Below are 15,743 nucleotides of genomic sequence, written 5' to 3' on the forward strand. Positions count from 1 at the left end.
CAGAGTGAGTAATTGTGTTTGTGCTTACAGTACACGCTTAGCAGATCTGCTAAATTCATTGGACTGCTCATTGTAGATTTGTGTAGTGTAAGCCGTTGAGGTCAGTGTAAAATGTCGCCTTGTCTCTACGCATGCAGTATGTTTCCATTACGCTCAGTGGCATCTGTACAGACGCCAAACAAAGTAAAAGCTCTAGTAGAAATGGGTCACCCTTTGACTTCCTGTGTCTCTGTGGAATGAGGGCTGAGGGGTGGGCATGTACCGACTTGAGAAAGAGTGTGGGAGACAGCCTGTGTGTTTGCACGTTTCTATATATATGTGTGTGTGTGTGTGTGTGTGTGTGTGTGTGTGTGTGTGTGTGTGTGTGGGCCTGTGTGTACTTTTGAGTTTTTACATGTCCTGTCAGGTGGTCCTGGTAGCGTATGTGTGAGTGAGCGTGTGTATTAGAGTGTGGTTTGACATTTAACTTTGACACAACAAGCAACATCCGCTCACCTCACACAGAATTTACAATATTTAGCCATGTCAGTGCTGTCGTGCAAGACTCTGCTCCTCACCAGTTTGTCTGCATCAGAGTCACAGCAGCTTCAAACGTATTATATCAGGGATAAATTACATTGAGCCCCCTGATTAAAATACACAGAAAATAGTTGTTTTAAAAAGAGCAATTTGTGTCTGTATGTTTTTAGTGTTGCTCGCTATTAGGTAGCCTGTTACGCTGACCAACAGTAATTCATTATGCAACTAAAGCATCCAATCTATGGTGAAGATACAGACACACTAGAGGCAAATACTCATACATATTGTATTTGCATGAGTATTTATATTTCACACACTGTAGAAAAGGCAACCTGTCACAATATGTGATGATTTAGTAGCATTACATAAAGACATGCAGTTGCACATCCATTCTTTTGGAAAATGGTCAAAGAACAATACAAAACAGCACTAATGCTTGGGTAAAACAGGACAGCTCCTTGAATTGATACTGGTTACCCAGTAGTTTTATATCCAGTGACTTTGTGCATGCTGACGAGATTTATGCCCAGTTTATTTTTAGTGTGCATTTCAATTCTCATCTACAGTCAAATGTAAAAAAATAAGTTTTCACCAGCGTCTTTGAGCCCTTACTGCTTCCATGGAAATTAAGAGATTAAGTAGCAGCCGGGTGCTGCTACTAATCAAATGCATTTGATTAATTGATCATGAGCAAGTATGAACAAATCTGCTGGTTTGGAGCATTTAGAAATGCGTTAATGCAATCCCACAATCTTCCCAGGAGTGGACGTCTGAGCAAATTCACCACAAGGTCAGACTGTTCCCACGAGCCACATCACATACCTCAGTTACCGTGTTAAATGTCAAAATTCGTGACAGTAGACTGAACAAGCGTGGCTTGTTTGGAAGGGTTTGCATGGATAAAGCCTCCTTACACAAAAACATGGCAGAACAGCTTTGAATGTTTGCAAAGTTGCATCTGCACAAACCACAAGACTTCTGGAACATTGCCCTTTAGCCAAATGTGAAAAAAGTCAAGATGTTTGGCCACAACACACAGCACCATGTTAGGGGAAAACCAAACACAGCACATCAGCACAAACACCTCACACCAACTGTTAAGCACGGTGGCTGAGGGGTGATGATTTGGACACCTTTAGTCATTCTCACAGCAGACTCAAGGTGCTGCAATGGGCCTGTCAAGGTCCAGACTTCAACCTGAGTCTGAACGCTGTGGTTGGGCCCTAAGACAACTGTTCATAAACAAACCTCAATAAACTGAACAAATAGTAAAGAAAAGTGGGCAAAAATATCCTCAGCAATGATGTGGGAACCTGATAAAGTCATACAGAAAACCAGTGTTTTGTTGATATTAGAAAACTGACGGAAAAAGAAAAGTGATTCCTTCCTCTCCTTTGAAGTCTGTTGGGTTTTATCGTTTCCAAAGTGTCTTTGTCGTTATTCATTAATTTTTCCATCCATCCATCCATCCATTTTCATCCGCTTTGTCCGGGGCCGGGTCGCGGGGGCAGCAGCCTAAGCAAAGAGGCCCAGACCTCCCTCTCCCCAGCCACCTCCTCCAGCTTATCCGGGGGAATACCAAGGCGTTCCCAGGCCAGCCGAGAGATATAATCTCTCCAGCGTGTCCTGGGTCTGCCCAGGAGGCGCCCAGGGGGCATCCTTGTCAGATGCCCGAACCACCTCAGCTGGCTCCTTTCGATGTGGAGCAGCAGCTGCTCTACTCTGAGCCCCTCCCAGATGGCCGAACTTCTCACCCTATCTCTAAGGGAGAGGCCAGCCACCCTTCGGAGGAAGCTCATTTCTGCCGCTTGTATCCTTGATCTCGTTCTTTCGGTCACTACCCACAGCTCGTGGCCATAGGTGAGGGTAGGGACGTAGATCGACCGGTAAATTGAGAGCTTCGCTTTTACACTCAGCTCCCTCTTCACCACGACGGACCGGTGCAGCGTCCGCATTACTGCAGCTGCAGCCCCAATCCGTCTGTCGATCTCCGGCTCCCTTCTCCCATCACTCGCGAACAAGACCCCGAGATACTTGAACTCCTCCACTTGGGGCAGGAACTCATCCCCGACCCGGAGTGGGCACTCCACCCTTTTCCGGCTGAGAACCATGGCCTCAGATTTGGAGGTGCTGATCCTCATTCCCGCTGCTTCACACTCGGCTGCGAACCGTTCCAGTGCGAGCTGGAGGCCCTCACCCGATGAAGCCAACAGAACCACATCATCTGAGGCCACCAAAGCGAAAGCCCTCCGCCACTTGGCTGCGCCTAGAAATCCTGTCCATAAAAATTATGAACAGAACCGGAGACAAAGGGCAGCCCTGGCGGAGCCCATCACCCACCGGGAACGAGTCCGACTTATTGCCAGCAATGCGAACCAAGCTCTTGCAACGGTTGTATAGGGATCGAATGGCCCGTAGCAATGGGCCAGACACCCCATATTCCCGCAACACCTCCCACAGGACACCCCGAGGGACACGGTCGAATGCCTTCTCCAAGTCCACAAAACACATGTAGACTGGTTGGGCAAACTCCCATGCACCCTCAAGTATCCTGGAGAGGATAAAGAGCTGGTCCAGTGTTCCGCGACCAGGACGAAAACCGCATTGTTCCTCCTGTATCCGAGGTTCGACTAACGGACGAACTCTCCTTTCCAGCACCCTGGCATAGACTTTCCCAGGGAGGCTGAGGAGTGTGATCCCCCTGTAGTTGGAACACACCCTCCGTTCCCTTTCTTGAAGATGGGGACCACCACCCCGGTCTGCCAGTCCACAGGTACTGCCCCTGATCTCCACGCAACATTGCAGAGGCTTGTCAACCAGGACAGCCCTACAACGTCCAGAGCCTTCAGGAACTCGGGGCGGACCTCATCATTAATTTTTCCACTTTTATTAAAAAACTAAATTTATTTTTATGTGCAGAGTATGCCAGGAGTATCCATTTGGCATTCAGCTAGGAGTCTTTATGCGTTTAAATCCACCTCGCTTCATTAAGTTTCGATTTTCAGCTGGCCAAGATTTTTTTTTAAAAGCAAGAGAGAAGAGCGAGGTGTGTGCAAAAACATAAACCGAGAGATTGAAAAAGAACTGTAGATTCTGCTGAAAAAACACAGGCTGTTTTGTGTTTTGGATCTAAGCCACAGTGAAATGGGAGGGTGCGAGGCCGAGGTGACCATGTGGTTCACTCTCCTCACGAAGCAGCAACAGAAACCAGCAAATGCACAGGAGTCGTGATCACGTCCGAGGCCAAACACTTTCTTAACAAATACAACTCGTCCGTTAAACGAACACAGCAGCATTGCATTCCTGCTTTTTAAAAATTGCTTCCCCGTATCGTTAAAAAAATCTGAAAAAACACTTTGAATAGTGATTAAGCGTCTTCTTCTAAATCAATAGGGGGTTTGTTCAAAATAGCAATAGTGAGCTTTGTCACCAACTTTCTTTGTTTTTCCTGAGCTGAACCACAAGAATGCTTTGAGGTCTGAAATTTCAACTCTCTGTTGGTTTTCATATTTGAATGCAGTTCCCCATAATTATGTCAGAATGAAACAACAGGTTTTGCAGTCATCTTCCTGGTTGCCTACACAACTGCAGTCGCTGTAAAACAAATGCAGGTGCTTCCACATAGGTGAGCTGCACGCTTTTAATCCTGCTCTGTGTTGTGGATGAAAGCGTTGAGCAGTCAGATTTGGATTTTGTGCGGAGAGGAGACGAAGAGGAAAAGAGCAAAGGGGAGAGACATTGTGGAAAATGTAAATATTATCAGAATACAATGATGTGTAAATCTCACAACCCCATATTTTACTCACATATACAGACATGTAAAACATATCAAATGTTTAAAGTGAGAAAATGACTTTGCAAAGACCGAACATCTTATCATCTACACTGCGTAGTATCATCAAAAGATTCTGGGAATTTGGGGAAATCTCTGTGCGCAAAGTAAAGGCTGAAAATCATCATTAGATGTCTGTGATCGTCTGGCCTTAAAAAAGCAGGAATTATTCTGTTATGTAAATCACTGTTTGTGAGCTCGTTTACGGCGACACCCACACATTCAGCTTAAAGCTCTATCATGCAAAGAAGAAACCAACATGATCCAGAAACATCGCCATCTTATCTGAGTCCAATTTCGTTTACAATGGACTGAGTCAAAGTGGAAAACAGTTCTGATGAGTAAAAATAAATTAAACAAATCAAAATTATTTTTGCAAAATGTGGACTCCACGTCCTCCAGACTAAAAACATCCAGTTTGGTGTCAGTACTCGATTTAAAAAACCTGCATCTCTGATGGTATGGAGGTTATGGAATTAAATAAGAAATACAACAAAAACGTCTCGGGACCGTCTCATCAGACATGAACGAGACAACATGCCTCCCCAGTTCCCACATGTTTACAGAGTATTGAAAGAAGATGCCATGCTACACGGTGGTAAACACGGGACTGTCCCAACTTTTTTGAGACTTGTTGCTGCCATCGAACTCAACATGTACAGGTACTTTTCTTTAAACTGTTGCAGTTTAAACGTTTGACACATTTTCTATCTGCATCAATAAATGATGTGTTTACGAGATTTGCAAATAATTGCTAGTAACTAGTAAGCGTGGTCGGTGAACGGTGACACTGAGAGGAAAGTAGGGTTGCAATGCACAAAGTCCTCATTACAAAAACACCAACATTTAGGCAGCAAAATAGCAGTAAGGTCAAATAAAGTATCTTTCATATTTTAAAGTATATTTTAAAGCCGGGTGTGTGTGTGTCTGTGAAGGTTCTCAGTCATCCAGGTCATCGTATAGTCTAAGGAGCTTGGAAAGAAAAGCGTCTGGACTTCTTTGAGTTGCTTGAAGACGTTTCACCTCTCATCTGAGAAGCTTCTTCAGTTCTAAGGTCAAATGGTGGAGAGTCCCAGATATAAACCCAGTGGGAGTTTCCCCCCTCTTCTTAGAACTGAAGAAGCTTCTCAGATGAGAGGTGAAACATCTTCAAGCAACTCAAATAAGTCCAGACGCTTTTCTTTCCAAGCTCCTTAGACCCGGGTGTGTGTGGTTCACCTGCAAGGCCAAAGGTCAGTGGCATAAGATATTTATCACCCCAGCTCCTTAGAGGATAAGCTGTGTGCAGTAGCATGCTGCTTCTGAGATGCTCTTCCTGCTGCTTGAAAAATTAGAGTTTTTATTTAAGACCAGATGCTTCCAAATAAAATATTCTCTATAAGCAAAAGTCTACAGGAAAATACTTGATGCAGCTATCAGAGAGACACCAAAGTGAGGAAATGTGAGCTGTGCTGGGATGTCAGTGTCTGATTACTCAAAGACTGCAGACACTAAATGAGATGCATCGGCTGATTTCAGATGTCACTCTTTATCAGTCAACAGTGGCCGGAAAAAGCACAGGAATTTTCTGCGGGCGTAACCAACACAGAAGAACGGTCTACCTCAACCCTCGGGCCCCACAGGCAGTAATGCTCAACAGCTGTTCTCATGCCACATGTGCACAAACCATCCCTAACCTCCTCTGACTTTACTTCTAAATACGAACCAATGCAACAGCAGTAAGGTGCTGATGTTTCATCCTCCTCCACATCTGCTACAATAGATAATGAGGTATTGTTATTACTACCATCACTGTTTTTATGAAGGCATTGGTATTCAGGCTATACAGTGGCTAAATGCCTGGTTGAATGTGTAGCTGTTGCTGTTCTGAGAGTCTATTGTGCAAGTGGTGTGATATGCCCATGTAGAAAGGACGGCACTGCAACGCTGGACTTGCCCTTACTCTGGGCTCCCTCTTTATTCTGGCAACTGGTACAAAGAAAACAGCACACAGTCTTCATTAACAATCTGCAAAGCAACTGCAACATTCAGTTCACCAGCTTGGGAGTTGTTTTCCTTTGCTGAGGCATGCGCTGTGCAGCCATTTGGAACCTTAACAGTTGCAGTTGCTGTGTTTGTCCACCAGGTGGCTCCAACTATTCACAAAGCACATCAATTTTGAGGAAATTCATTAAGCTATTTTCTAACTCTGTTACATCCACCCCCGCAGAATTTCACTCAAAATTAAAGATGCACAACCCATAGCATCCACCAAAATCAACAAAACAAAAGAGAAACCCAAAAGAAAACAGACCCGACATGGTTATATAGACACACCAACTCAAGAAGTATCCCCAAAAGGATGAAGCAGAGTGAGCGGCGCCAACTCACTACCAGCTCCTGGATGCAGGATGCCGTCTACACCCCACACAAACCATGCCCCACAGAAAAAGAAATGTCCCCGCATCGGGACCGAAGTTCAAACATGGTGGTGCAATGGAAAACCAGAATGGAACAAAGAATACACCAAACTGGAAACCACAATGTAGAAAATAAAAAAAACTTACTGAAAAGCCTGACGTAATGACTTAGAGACTTTGCCAATCATCTGACTTGCATCATTAACAACTTCTTGAGTGGACATTACATGGAGCAACCGATTGACTGGTTTGACAATGCGTCCAAAACGAGATCTGACTGGTTGTACATCGCCAGGACCAGAGTGGGTGGAAGGCGTGAGTTGTCTGTTCCCTCCCTGAGTGATAGTCGAGGGGGCCGATAAGCAGTCTCGTTCAGAGGTCACTGAACCGGCTTGATGGTGCAAATCACTCACACTCTCAGGCTCATCAGCCATGCTCAAAACATGACCAGAGGGCTCAGCGCCCTCACAGCTGTCCGAACGTGCAGCCGACAATTTGTCAACCCATTGCCGAGTTCTGTTCACAGAATCCCCACTCTCTGAGAAAGACAGCAATCCCGTCGCATCCATGGCATCGCCAGATCCAGCTTCAGAAGAAGACTGAAAGGTGCGATCTGCGTGACTGTCCACGTCCACAGGCAAGAAGTTAACAAGCATCAACAGGTTACGGTGCACAACCCTCTCCTGTCCAGTGATAGGATTCTTGATCACATATGTGTGAGTAGCAGGTTTCACACCAACGACAGTGTATATAGTGGACTCCCACCTGTCTGCTGTTTTTCGCTTCCCTCTCTCACGTCTGTTGGAAACCAGGACTCTATCACCCGTAGCGATCAAGTTCCCCTTCACACGGCGGTTATAGAGCTCAGCCTGACGTCTCTGTTCTTTGTCAACATGTCCTTGAGCAATAGCCATTGCCTCTTGAATATCCTTTGTCAGGGACACCACGTAGCTATCATAACAACCGATTTCAGGATCTTTCAGTATGTTTTTGAACAGCACATCAACTGGAAGACGGGGGACCCTACCAAACATGAGATAGAAAGGAGCGTAACCTGTTGTCTCATGCACAGTACAGTTATACATGAATGTCAGGGTCTGGAGGCGCCGGGGCCAGTCGTGTTTCGCATCAGGAGGGAGGGCACGAATCATGTTGCCCAGTGTCCTGTTAAAACGTTCCACACTACCGTTGCCCATTGGATGGTACGGCGTCGTCCGAGACTTCTTCACACCAGCAACCCTGAGCAATTCGGCAACCAGCTGACTTTCGAATGATGCGCCCTGGTCAGAATGGACCCTCTCTGGGAATCCATAAATGCAGAAATACTTGTCCCAGAGTTGCTTCGCAACCTGTTTAGCAGACTGATCTCGGCAAGGGAAGGCCTGGGCCATCCTAGTAAAATGGTCTGTCACTACCAGCACATCAACAGGTTTCTTGTTAGAATCCTCCGCAGTCCAAAAATCAATGCACACAATTTCCAAAGGTGCAGATGTCTTGATACTCTCCAGGGGTGCCCTCCCCTCAGGATCAGCTGCCTTACCAATGACACACCGCTGGCATTGTCGCACATAATCCTTCACATCTCTGTCAATGTGCGGCCAAAAGAACCTCTGGCGGGCCAGACACAAGCTCCTAAACTGCCCCTGGTGGCCAGCATTGTCATGTGTGCCCTGGAGGACCTCGGGTTTAAGGGCATCAGGAACAACAAATTGGTATCTCTTCTTCTTGGAGACCTGATCCCTAGATACTCTGTAAAGGACACCATTACACATCGTCAGTTTGTCCCAGTGTTTAAGGTACCTAATGACCATGGCACACTCACTGGATCTTTCCCTCCGGGAAGGTCGACGGCCACGTTCCACAAAGTACAGCACTCTGGAGAGGACAGGATCCCTCAACTGCCCCTCACGAAGCTCACCCTCAGAGAACACAGGTTGAGCATCTGTTGCAGGGAGAAGTAGCTGTGGAAGCTGTTGGAGGATGTCAACAGCACGCGTTCTGGCACCCGACTCCCAAAGGGTATGTGTCTCAAAGATGGCAGAGACCTCTTCTTTAGTCAAGGACTGGTTCTTAGCATGCACCGACACATTAGGCTCCTCCTCGACCTGGCCATCGAAGAGATGTCGACTGGAGTTCGACTGTCGAAATGCCTCCTGTACTGAGCCAACAGAGATGGGAAGAGCTTCTCCAACTAGGTTGCTATAGGGACAGCAGAGCAACCTCTCTCCGACAGCCAACTTCACAAACGGTCGACGGCTTAGTGCATCTGCGACAATGTTCTTAGAACCAGGGACATATTTGATATCAAACTCGTAAGATGCCAGCTTCGCCACCCACCGCTGCTCACAGGCGTCCAGATGAGGTTTAGTCATAATGTGTGTAAGTGGATTATTATCAGTCCACACCGTGAAGGCATGTCCCTTGAGCCAGTGGCTGAACTTGTCACACACAGACCATTTCAACGCAAGGAATTCAAGGCGATGAGCAGGGTACTTACGCTGGGCACGGGAAAGGGATTTACTGGCAAATGCAACTGGTCTAGCCACAAAATCTCCTTCCTGAACTTGTGAAAGAACTGCTCCCAGCCCATCCAAGGAGGCGTCGGTGGACAAGACAAAAGGGCGAGCAAAGTCAGGATGGGCCAAAACTACTGAGGACACCAAAGCAGCCTTCAGATCCTCAAATGACTGTTGATGATCATGTGTCCAGTCAGTAGGTGTCAGCTTCCGAGATTGCATAGCACGGCTCACACGTGCCCGCCCCTTGCGCTTCTGCTTCTGGCCAGACAGAAGGTCAAAGAGGGGCCTTGCCAAGGCAGAGCAATTGGGCACAAAATGCTGGTAATAGTTCACCATCCCCAGAAATGATCTGACACGGGACTGTGATGGGGTGATCCCATCAGGCTCCATTAGGTCCGCAATGGTCATATTGCTGACAGCCTCGACCTTAGCAGGATCTGTGGACACACCAGACTCATTAATGATGTGCCCGAGGAATTTCACCGTCCTCCTGAGAAGCCAGCACTTCTTTGGGGCCAATTTCAGGTTGTGTTGGCGAAGTCGGCTGAAAACCATTTCCAATCTCTCCAAAGCCAACTGCTCAGATGGTGCAAAGACCAACAGGTCATCAAGGTAGCACAGCAGGCTGAGGAAATTTTGATCGCCAAAAATGCAGGTCATCATTCTCATGAAGCTGGCTGGGCTGTTGCACAAACCCTGAGGGAGGCGGCTATACTCGTACAAACCCATGGGTGTTGTGAATGCAGAGTATTTGCGATCCTCCTCATGTAGCGGCATGTTATAGAAGCCAGAAGTCAAGTCCATCGTGCTAAAAAACGCATTGCCACCAAGGGCTGCCAAGCAATCAGCTTGATGTGGCAGGGGATGAGCGTCCTTTAGCGTCCGCCTGTTGAGCCATCGAAAATCGGTGCACACTCGCAAGTCGCCATTTCTCTTCCACACAAGGACAAGAGGTGAGGCAAACTCGCTAGTAGACTTCCTGATTATGTCTCTCTCCTCCATCTCGTTAAGAACCTGGCGGAGCTTGTGGTATTCGGCAGGAGGCACACGCCTGTAGGGGAGACGAAATGGCCTGTCATCTGTCAGTCGAATCCTGTGTACAAAGCCCTTAGCCTCACCACAGTCCAGATGATGGCGAGAAAAGACATCTTGATAATTGACCACAAGGTCAGCCAACTTTTCTTGCCAGTCCGATGACACATCACAGGATTTCAGGTCCAGGTCACCCAGGCCAACACGGTCCAGCCTCTCCTGTACAGTACCAACATCCACTGTGGGTACAGATGTCCCAGTGGGCTCTGTACGAGTAGACTGTTGACTGAGCTCTGGAACCTCCATATCCTCCAATGCAAGGCAGGTGTAGACATCAGCAAGCTTGGCATTCCTCCGCAGAATAACAGGGTTGTCTGTGACATTAAGGAGCTTGAGTGGGACCCACCTGTCTCCCCAGAGAGGAGTCACCACTCTAGCGACCATGATGCCCCTGGGTGCAGAGCGAGAGGTGGTTGGCTCAGTAACTACAGTAGAGCCAGGAGATATCTTAACATCTTTCGGAAGTTTCCCCCATACAAGAAACTCACTGTTACCTGGCAGGGTGACAGCCCTGTTGCACCTGACTGTGCCCACTTTGTCTGGTATCTCAGTACCAGACCAGCGTTCCAGGCCAGCAAGCAGAGAGAGGAAATGTTCAAGTTCCCGATGCCCTGAACGCGACATCGAAACTGCCTCCCAGTAGCTTGCATCTTTCTTGAACTGACGGATTAAATGTCTGATGACATTCGAGCCAACTATTAAGTCATCTTGTTGATTCTCAACAACAAAGGTTGGAACCAAGATACGACACCCATACACTTCCATGTCAAGCTCCACCACTGATTTAGGCTTCACTCGTACACCACCACAGCCAACAAAAACAACAGTGGGTGCCCCCTGATTTCTCAAATCAATAGCACCATCAGCAGCAAGCCTCTGCAGTGCTACTTCACTCAAAGAACAGGCCATTGAACCACTATCCAACATAGCACCAAGGGATGACTTGCCTCCGATTGTAACAGGAGTGTAGAACAGGCTGTCACTGCTGCTGATTCTCTGTGTGTCCTGAAAAATAACTCTCTCAGACTTGTCTAAGTCCTTTACATTGTCATACAGTTCTGCTGCATCATGTGTGTGGGAGTGTTCTTCATGACCTGTACAGCCTCCCTCAAAGCACAGGTCGTCTAGTTTCCCTGGGCATTGTCACCCGTAGAGGCCCCATTGGCACACGAGCGACGTGTGTGACCGGGCTGAAAGCATGTGAAACAGAGTCGGGCAAAGCGGCAATGGGACTGTGTAGTGTGGTCCTCCTTATTACAGACCTGACAGCTCCTGCCATTGAACAAAGGGGCCCGATTCTGTACTCGTCTGCCACCCTGCCATGAGGGGGAATGTCCATCCCCAGCCTTCGCTTTATTCAACAGCTCCCTGAGCATCGACATCATCTCACCAAGCACAGCATTGTCGCTGGGCTGCTGACTGTGGGGGAACTGCTGCTCAGGAGCAGGGAGGGCAGACTGCTTCTGGTAATGCAGGGGAATAGTCTGGCATCTATTCTGTGTTGAGGTCGTCGGATTCCGTTCCCCATCCTGTGACAATAGAGGAGGAACAGTGGGACAGCTTGGAGCAAGAAACATCTGCTGCGTCTGGGACAAGAGAGGAGAGGGTGAGACAGAGGGTCCTACCCCAGGTGACGGGGGTGACGTAGGAAGCGCGTCAACACCAGAAGACTTCCTGTCATCGTTATTCAAGAGCTCAACACGCGTGTCATCACGAATTAGCGCTGCTGCATGGGCCTCAACCACGCGCACTCTCACAGAAGACACCCTCTCGCGCCGATACTCATCTATCCTCTCCTGAATCTCCTTGCACGTCCACTCATGTATCTGTTTGTACTTAAACACAGATGCGAGCTCAGGATCTGGGCAGTGTTTCACAAACATTTTAGCGATCTCACCACCAATGTCCTCCATTCGCCTGCCTTGACGCTTCAAACCTTCCTCAGCCATATCAGCAGCCTTGTTGAGGCGTATCCAGTAATCAACAGGATTCTCCCTGTGAGAAGGCAGAGTTGAGTAGAAGTCCTGCAGGGGTAGGCAAGAGGAAGTGCTGCTGAAGTACCTTATCAGCATGTTGAATATGACATCAGGGGCGCAGGAAGTAATAAGCGCAGGATCACTTCTCAAGCCTATCTTAACTACATCCCTGGCCTTCCCCATTAGCCTCCCCATCACCTCCTCTGTCTGCAACGACACATCAAGACTCTGCTTCCTGATGTATGATTTCATCAACTCAACCCATTCAGTCACTGTGTACTTGTCTGTACCATCACCCCTGAAAATGACAGGTTCCCTGTCGGATTTTACAATAACACTGAATTGAGTGTTTTCACTAGGTGTATTCGTATCGCCACCCGAATGTGAAGTCTGGTTATGTGAGTGAGCATTATTTCGGTCGACATCACCAACAGCTCCACTAGACATAAGTCTGGCCGCAATAGATTCACCTATCTGTGAACCAAGTTGAAAGATCATGTCACTAAACTGGTTTAATGTGTCATTCCCATCACCGGGAGTGGAGTGACGTGCTTCACCCCGCAAAAATTGCCCCACGGGAGACTGATCCGGATCTAAATCCGACCCAAAGGCTCCAACCCTCCCAGGCAACACAGGTGAAGCTCCCTCATCCCTCCCAACTGACCCATGTGACAGTAAATGAGCACGTGCTGCACCTCTACCCCGCCCAACAGAGGAGAGAACATTTTCACATATATCACTCAGCTGGAATTTGCTTGCCATATTAGCATATAAACAGAAAAAAAAGGAAAAGCAAGAAAAACAAACCAAAACAAAACGTAGACAATAACAAATATTCAGAGTTGCAGGTGTCAGCACAAGCAGTCCGGAGAGAGTCCCATCAAATCAAAGAACAAACAGTCCAGTACCTCAACGTAATTCACAGTCCAAGACGAGCAAAGGATGAATCTTTAAGCACAATACACTGCAACCTGGGTTGGAGATCTGCATCAAGTTGATCTCAAATCACAGAGTCACGGCACCAATGTAGCTGTTGCTGTTCTGAGAGTCTATTGTGCAAGTGGTGTGATATGCCCATGTAGAAAGGACGGCACTGCAACGCTGGACTTGCCCTTACTCTGGGCTCCCTCTTTATTCTGGCAACTGGTACAAAGAAAACAGCACACAGTCTTCATTAACAATCTGCAAAGCAACTGCAACATTCAGTTCACCAGCTTGGGAGTTGTTTTCCTTTGCTGAGGCATGCGCTGTGCAGCCATTTGGAACCTTAACAGTTGCAGTTGCTGTGTTTGTCCACCAGGTGGCTCCAACTATTCACAAAGCACATCAATTTTGAGGAAATTCATTAAGCTATTTTCTAACTCTGTTACAAATGCACATAGCAGGGAAGTTAATGGGAGACAAAGACATTCTTCTTTGAAATTCTGGATTGCATCCTTGTCTTTGGCTAATGTGTGCTCAACATAAAACAGATCACCTTGAGGTACTTCAGGGACTCCACGGGAGTAACTGTAAAAACAAAATAAACACAAATAATTCAGTGATAAACAGTGTTGGGCAAGTTACTTTGAAAAAAGTAATTAATTATAGTTACTAGTTACTTCTTCAAAAAAGTAACTGAGTTAGTAACTGAGTTACAATATTCTAAAAGTAATTAATTACTTGAAAAGTAACTATTGCATTACTTTTAAAAAAAACGTTTAACCCTCTGGGGTCCAGGGTATAATTGGCCATTTTTAACTACTTTTAATTTTCCCTCCACATTTCACCTTTGAAAACTATTTACTTTGCCTTGTTTGGTATCATCCTTTTCAGCACAACCTCACGTGTCTGAATTTACAGTTATGTTTTCATTTTTACATACTGTATTAACACAATTGATCTAAAATCAGACAAAAAACATAAAATCCGAGTAGAAAGTTATATTTTTTACTGTAACAACCACAAACATGTTTATTGAATCATATTTCATAACCTTAAATGCAAATATAAATTGTCAATTTTAAAATCCTCTGCACAAGTTTTGCAAACAACAAAGTTATTTGCATCCATTTACCTTTTACCTCGATTTTTTTAAACAACCATTTCAAACTATTTACAGAACCATCAGCTGTTCTGCATTCAATAAGATGCCTCACAAATTATTTGTGCCACTCCAAAAAAACTATTTCTGTCCACTATGAAGGAGAACATCACAGCCTGATACCTGCAGGTCTGACAGCAGCAGGTGTATCACTCCTGTCTCTACCTGGAGACAGCAGTCGCCTCATTGTTCTGACACACAACACAATACTATCCACAACACTACACACTAACTACACAAGACAACACATTAACTACACACTCCAAACACGCTAAACGTCACAAATCTCTCACATCTCAAAACTCGCTCTCTCTCTTTCTGCTCTCTCTCTCGCCGTCACTCCTAACTTCCCCTGTTTGTTTTTTTGTTTGTTTTTTTGTTTGTTTTGGCTCATAAGCAGAGAGTGCTTGCTGCGCTGTCCTTAGACAGTAAACGTGACGAAACTATTGAGGAAAAAACGCCGCATATATTTTGTTTATGATGACTCTGGCTTTACGTGGCCTATCAACACAATTTATAAACTGGTGTATGTCACCTTGTTGCTTTATCTTTAAGTGGTCATGTGATTGGCTTACCACGACTACTTTATTCTTCCTCAGTCAAACAGCAGCACTCATGTGATTGTTTTGCCCCCTTAGCTCCAGGTGTTGCGCCAAAAAGTGATCGTGATTACCGCCCGCGGGAGCGCGCAGCTGCTTAAAGCTGTAACGTCCAGATTACTTACAGCTACTTCCGTGCAACTGATATAAGATGCTGTAAGCTGAACACAGCTTCAACCGTCTGTTTGTTGAAAAATAGTAACGGATCGCATTTTCTTGTTAGTAACTGTAACGGCGTTGTAACGATAGGAATAGTAATTAGTTCGATTACTCGTTACTGAAAAAAGTAACGCTGTTAGCAACGCCGTTACCCATCACTGGTGATAAATCACCATGAGCTGCATTGACTGTAAAGGTATTTTAAAAAACAAAGACCTTTGACGTAACATAGCATGTCGCCTGAAACTGAAGAGACATGGACTTGTTTCCAAGCTGAAGAATGAGGCTCAAACATGTAATCATTTTCTAAATTTGGTGCCAGTTTTCATTGTGCGCATGAAATGATGAAAAAGACGAAAGAAGAAAGGGTTGTTTCATTTCACTTTGAATGTTAAATCAATCCTATATTTAAAAAAACAACTTCAATTAACAGCAAAGTGGTTATTTTAAGCTTTAGCTCCAGTCGCTCCTTCACTGAGGACTCTCTGGTCAGCGCCCTTCGGGCTTTGCAGCCATTCTGGGATTCGTCTTGACAGAAAGTGAACTGGCTCTGGCAGATAAATCC

The sequence above is a fragment of the Mchenga conophoros genome, linkage group LG4 (genome assembly GCF_057382185.1).
Source record: "Mchenga conophoros isolate Kocher_MC1m ecotype Shallow Benthic linkage group LG4, M_conophoros_male_GT1.1, whole genome shotgun sequence".
In the NCBI taxonomy this organism is placed as follows: Eukaryota; Metazoa; Chordata; class Actinopteri; order Cichliformes; family Cichlidae; genus Mchenga; species Mchenga conophoros.